We start from the raw sequence: 7,158 nt of genomic DNA, 5'->3' as shown, positions 1-7,158 counted from the left end.
TACAGCGACTAATGGTTATATGTATACGTTCCACAGAAAAATCTGCAAGTCCAGAACCGGGAATAGGCAGGGGTCGACTGTAATAAGTGACCACTACTGTATTCCACATTGTACTACTTGATGTTTTATGTGATATGTCACAGGAATATGAGCAGTCTTGTGTTGTTCATACGCGTAACAACGCCAGCTAGAAACCAGTTAAAAACAACTCAAAGATTGTAAAGCAAGGAATCTATGGCATCTGGCAATGACCGACCAAGCTTGGGACCTGGTTACGCATCGGTCCTTCTTTGACTGCCTTGGAGAGTGGTCGCGTTGCACTCTCTTTCCCAAGCTGGTTGCTTTGTTCTCCCATTATTTCTTTGCATTGTTGTGTGTGTGTGTGTGTGTCCCCCTTTAAAAACTTTAAAAATGGATTCCTCCAAGAGTTCCAAACCCCTAATTTTGTGAGATGGTGTCAGCAACAAAGGACAAATTTAAGTGGGAAAAGAAAAAAATGAAGAAGAAAGAAGGAAACTAGAATATATTTTGGTGTACCCTACATAAGTGAACCTGCATATAAAAAGTGAATAGGAACAGATACATGCCCATTAAAATTATTAGGGGTGGAAACATTTGAGAAAATGTAAAAGAATGGTAACATGAGAAGTTAATGAAGATGAATAAAAATGTACAATAAACAGGCAGTCCCCAGTTATTGGCAATCCGGTTTTAAGGGACTTGTCTAGCGCCATTTTGAGTGCCAAATTGCAACGAAATTTGGTTATCTCGGCCTCGATAATAGAGTATTGCGCTATTTCATACCTAGCAAGGGCACCATTAAAAAGTTATCGTGGCCAAAAACATTGATTTTTGTTTTTGGCAATTTCGCTTATCATCAAGCCTTTCGGAACGGAGCCCCTTCTGATAACTGGGGCTGCCTGTACCAAACCAAGGGAATGCAGACAAACACCACGAGTCAAAAATACAAAATGGCATGAGATAAATTCTTACATGTACGATATGAAAGGCTAAATCCAGTGTGGGAGAGGAGAATGGTCCAACCAAACCCTAGTCCTTTATGAAATTTTATTTGTTTTAATAGTTTAAACCCTTTAACGCCGATTGGACGTATTAAATGTCTATATAAATTGTCTGTTGGGTGCCGATTGGACGTATGGTACGTCTATATTAAACAAGTTTTTTTTAAATTTTGCCCCCCCCCACAAAAAAATACTTATAGGCCTACCAGGCAAAAACTATTGAATCACAGGCCCTTGGGGGATGCTGGGAGCTCACGGATCAAGGCGTTGTTTCATACAATCAACTTACCTGTCACAGATATATACATAGCTAAGACTCCGTCGTCCCCGACAGACAAATTCAAATTTCGCGGCACACGCTGCAGGTAGGTCAGGTGATCTACCGTCCTGCCCTGGGTGGGCAGGATTAGGAACCATTCCTGTTTTCTATCATATTTTTCTGTCGCTTGGAATGTAAACAACGTTTGCAGTTCCTCCTGAGTTGATTTTTGGATTTCATCGCCATCGATCTTCTGGGCTATCTTTTGCAGGGAAGTACTGGATCTTTGGTTCGGCATACGCATATTAATTTGTTTTGATAACTTTGGCTTCGAAAATTTCGAAGAATGGTTTACGTGTAACTACCGAACTTTTCGGTAGACAATCACATAGTTTGCAAGAAGGAAAATTTTAATATTTATTCATAATAACGTGTAGTAAATGTTAGAATTGATTGAGCTAACTTCCTTCTTGACGATGTAAGGAAAGAATAGTTACGCTTCCTTTAGAAGTTTATATAGCTCTCGTACTAACGAGCAGTTAGAGCATTAACATTACTAGTAGTGTGGTATCCTCATCTCCTTCTTACTTCACAGAATCTTCAAATTCATATTGCAATTTGAAGACAAAGGAATGTAGCTCAAAATACGAGCTATTGAAAGGTAAGAAGTGTTTTTACTGTTAGTGCAGTGGAGGGTGCGTTCTGTTCGGCTCTGTTTCGCTCCCAGGCCTAGACCTCTTCCAAGCTCACATACCCAGAGGAGAAGGAAAGTCGAAAGCCTTACGGAGGTTATGGAGAATCCCCACCGATCAGCGTCCCCTCGGCAGGATCTGTAGAACGTCCCAGACTGCCAAGTTCGCCATTGGAAAGGCGTCCTAATTAGTAGGGGGTGCGTTCGATCGGCTCTGTCTCGCTCTCAGGCCTAGACCTCTTCCAAACTCACAAGCCCAGAGGAGAAGGAAAGTCGAAAGCCTTACGGAGGTTATGGAGAATCCCCACCGATCGGGCGCGTTCCTCGGCAGGATCTGTAAAACGTCCCAGACTGCCAGGGATAGCCAATTGCAAAGGCAGCCTTTCCTTTAAAAAGTGCGTCTGTTCTTCCCTCCGTTTCTTCATCTTCCATCCGAAAAGACGAAGAATGTACATGTTAGAAGTTCGGACGATCTGGCTCGTTCTCTTGAATAAGAGAACACTGACTCACTGAGCGAGAGGCTGAGAGCCAGCCAGCAAGCTAGCGCGAGCCACGTTCCAACAGCCAGCAGCGAGCCGCGTTCCAACAGACTAGCGCGAGCCGCGTTCCAACAGCCAACAGCGAGCCGCGTTCCAACAGACTAGCGCGAGCCGCGTTCCAACAGACTAGCGCGAGCCTCGTTCATACGATAAACGCGAGCCGCGTTCCAGCAACTGAGTGCGAGCCGCGTTCCAGAACTTTTTCTTGGCGCAAGGCGCCTTCAAAGAGAAAACAGACGGCTTAACTAAGGAGCCTTATAGTAGAATGGCAATAAGAAGGATGCTTCCATTGAACGTTTTCTGGCAAGAGGCTCGTATAACAAGACTAGAGGCGCTCGGATCTATTAGGGCGCACGGGAACCTTCCACGCAAGCGGAACGTTCCAGGAGCGAGTCTCCTTTCTAGCGTGCGGAACATTCCAGGCGCGCGGAACTATCCAGACGCTAGGCGCTAGGCGCAAGGATCCAGACGCCAGGCGTCAGAAGATTTCAAAAATCTTCATTAGAGAGAGAGGTCAGTCGCGAGACTCCTCTTTGAATTTTTAACTTGAACAACTTTCCCCTGGCAAATGTGCAAGATGTCGCACAGGCGGCCGTTGCTTTTGTCAGAAGGATTCTGATACTAAGAGAAGCCCCTTTTCATTATTCAGAAGACTCCTTTGTTAGGCAGTTCCTCTCAATGCGGACTCTCTCCTTCATCCATGCTCTTCCCTCGTTTTGAGGAGGCAAGAGCTTTGGGAGTTTTTCTTAATAAGATCTCATCGATGTTTGGGTTTTTTATGATGGCGGATAGAAAATATCTACTTCCTTCCGTAACCCCTAGTGATGAACAGGAATTCTGTCTCTTCCGCGATTTATGAAGAAATCACGAAGATTTAAAGAGTTCCTTGATTAACTTCGTTCCTTAAGGATATATATATGTGTATGTGTATGTATGTATATGTGTGTATGTATGTATGTGTATATATATATATATATATATATAATATATATATATATATATATATACATATATATATATATATATATATATATATGTATATTTGTATGTATATGTATAGATATATATATATATATATGTGTATATACTATTTCTATCGTTCTATTAACAAAAAGAACAGAAGATAGTAGAAGGTAGTAGAGTTTCTGCTGTATGAGAATACGATACGGTCAATTCATCACACATACCGTAGTTACTTCTTCTTTCTGTGCAACTCAATTACAAGTATCCTTCTACGTCTTTCCTAGGAAGGACTACGCTTAAAGGGATTGTTAAGACTACACCTACTTAGCTTCTAGATTTATCGAAGTCTTGTTTCGCTTAAATATGCTTTAATAAGAACTTCCTGAAGTTCGATAATAATTTTATTAAAATTCCTTTATTAATTGGAGTAGCTGGCAACTCTGGAAGAGTAAGCGGGGACTGCTTTCGCTGAGAGCTGAGACCAACGCAGTACGCCTATGCCAGTTACTGTCAGTACCATGTAGGTGGGGTCAGTCATGAGCGGTCGGGCGAATCTCTCTCTCCTGCGGGATGGAATCTCTTTCCGTATCTCTTCCCCTACAATCGCGGTCTTACCTCGGATTGAGGGGATAGTTAACTAATATAAATAAATATTGTAGCCTTTTGCTAAGAAGCTTTCAATAAGAGAGATAGTACAACCTTTCAATGCGGTTTACGTAGGTAACATTATTAAAGGATTCTATCGCAGCAGAACATTATATTATGTAATGCTCTCAGGCTTACGAAAGCATAGCTTATTAGAGTACCTGCTCAGAAGAAGATGGATGAGTCGGATGGGAAACATTCTCTTTGGGGCAGAACTTGTTTCCCTGAATGGACTATACTACGTATATAAAGTTTTTTCCTACTAAGAACGGAAAATTAACATGTGAAAGAATTAGAAGAAAGCGCCAGTCTGGCACAACGCGCCAGAAGTACCCACCTGGCGCAATGCTCCAGAAGCGCCAGCCTGGCGCAAAATTTGCGCTAGAAGCGCCAGCCTGGCGCAGTGAGCCAAGAGCACCATCCAAGATTTTCTCGTTTTAGCGAGTTATTAACCTAGGAGTCCAGTAGACTCTCGGAACACCAAGCTCGGTAACGGCAAGATTCGTTCCTGATTTCGTTACCCATTTATTCACTTAGGCCAGTTCCACGAGACACTCATATCGCATAGAGCATCGAGAATCTCTTTTCGCTCCTATTCGCGTTAACAAAGAGATCCTTCTCGATCGACGATAATAACCTGTTAACATGTTTAACATTTATTGGAAAGAGTTGTTGAGAAGACGAATAGGCTTCCTATAGACTGCTTCCTTTTCCTACTTCTCCCCCGATTGAAGATGCGTGGGAAAAGCTTCAAGGAAGATTATCTTGCCAGTACAAGAGCAACTGGCCTCTTTGGTGGGAGTGTTAGCGCCTCGTAGGAAGGACGTTGCGCTTCCAATCAAGAAGTCTCGTCCTCTCTCCCTGCGAAGCGAGAGGCGTCATGCAGACGTGAAGCTTCCAAACATATCACAGAGGCTTCGGTTTTCGAGAGCGAGATCGGGAGAATCTTACGGAAGACACGTACGCCACGAGAAGACGTGAGACGTCGTCAAGACATGAATAGTCATTTAAAATGCTTTTAGACGCGAGGCTCCAACCAAAATTTTGGCGCCAGTTAGGACGCCTTTTGAGAGCGAAGCGTCTTCCAGGCGCGAGGCGTCATCCAGACGTCAGCAGCCACACAAACGGGAGGCGTCAGCCAGGACGCTTGGCTGACTAGAAGCGTCTTCCAAGCGGGAAGCGTCAATCCATTTATGGAGAGAAGCCTGGGCTGTTGGCGCCTTCCAGGACTATTAAAGCGGGGAAGAGGAAGGAATATCATTCCCTTAGCCCCTCTCCTATTAGGAGTTTGTCTCCTCCAGAGGAAAGACTACTGAATTAGCAGCGGAGACTCATCTAGACCCGAGTTAGAAGTAAACTCGGAGGAGGAGTATCAAGGAAGAGAAGGACTGTCGAACTATAATGTTTACAGCCTTGCTTCTAGAGGAGTATGGAGACGACTTGACTCCTGCCTCTCCTCCTTCTCCGCGCTCTCTTTTCTCGAGGTGCAAAGACGAAGAATCTTCTTTTTTGTTTTTTCTTAGAATGAAGCCCGCCATTTCGATGAAGAGGGCTCTTCAGTCTTTAGACTCTTGGATGAAGTTGAAGAAGGAGTTAGTTAGAACGGTCTTCTGCATGCCTCCAGCGAGACTAGCTGGTAAAAGAGGCATTTGATATCAGACGGGAGAGAATATGGGTATTTCTCTTCCGTCTACGTCAGAAGCGGACTTTTCGACCTTAGTTGACGCTTCACGTAGACAAGGTTTGAACTCTGCCCGTATAACTTTGGGCATTTCAGAACTGGACCATCTCCTCAAGGACTCTTCCAGGTATTGGAAGTTTTAAACTTCTTAGATTGGTCCCTTGGGTGATGTCCAAGAAAGCCCATGATTCTGAAGGACTCGAACCAGAAGTCCTTCTGTGTATTTGGTCTTGTATAGACAAAGCGGTTCAGGATGGCTCGGTTGAGATCTCCTCTTTGTTTGGAGCAGGTCTTCTTAAAAAGAGGACAGTATATAGTGTCTTTTTAACCAAAGCGGTCTCCCACGCTCAGAGGGCAGCGCTTCTGTACTCGCCTTTGTCTGACTTTTTGTTCCCTTCTCAGTAGTGAAGGACATTTCTCGTTCATTAACTGAGAAGGCGACTCAAGACCTTCTGACACAGTCAGTAAGGAAGAAGAAACCTGCAGACAGCCCCAAGAACACTGTCATTGTCTGATGAGGAGAAAGACCGGGCCTACAACCTGACACAGATGTGCTAGATGCGAACATATAGGACAGATAAGAGTGTCCGATGTGGACATTGCCAGACATCCTCGAGAGACTACCAAGCTCGAAGCTCCGGCAAGTGGGGAGGAGCCACCCCCAGGCGCGAGGCGCCAGGCAGACGAGGCGCCAGGCAGGAGCGACGGTACCAGCCAGCGGCGAAGCTCCAGGCAGGCGCAAGGCGCCACTCCAAACCGGCGGGCGCGAGACGCCAGCCAGGCGAGAAGCTCCAGGCAGGCGCAAGGCGCCAGGCAGGCACAAAGCGCCAACCTGGCGCGAGACGCCAGCCAGGCGCGAGGCGCCAGGCAGGCACAAAGCGCCAACCTGGCGCGAGGTGCCAGCCAGCCGCGAAGCTCCAGGCAGGCGCAAGGCGCCACTCCAACCAGGAGCTAGACGCCAGCCAGGCGCGAAGCTCCAGGCAGGCGCGAGGCGCCAGGCAAGCACAAAGCGCCAGCCAGGCGCGAGCAGCCAGCCAGGCGCAAGCCAGGCTCTAGGCGCGAATCTCCAACTAAGACGCGAAGCGTCAGCCAGATGCGAGGCGCCAGTCAAGCGAAAAAGGTACCAGGACAAGCGCTAGGCGCCAACCAAGAGCGAAGCACCAGCCAGGCGCGAGGTTCCTGCCAGGCTTCAGGCTTCAGTCGGGTGAGATCCATTTCAAGAAAGCCCTGGTCTTCTTTGAAACATGGAGATCTCCTAAGCACTTCATTAGTGACTTGATTCCTTCAAACAGCTGAGAATTAAAAGCGCAGGAAGTGCGCGCTTTTGCAAATTCTTGTTCTTTACATAACAATATGTC

The sequence above is a fragment of the Macrobrachium nipponense genome, chromosome 24, assembly GCF_015104395.2.
Source record: "Macrobrachium nipponense isolate FS-2020 chromosome 24, ASM1510439v2, whole genome shotgun sequence".
NCBI lineage: Eukaryota > Metazoa > Arthropoda > Malacostraca > Decapoda > Palaemonidae > Macrobrachium > Macrobrachium nipponense.
The sequence above is the reverse complement of the archived record's forward strand: the minus strand, read 5'-3'. Positions refer to the sequence as shown.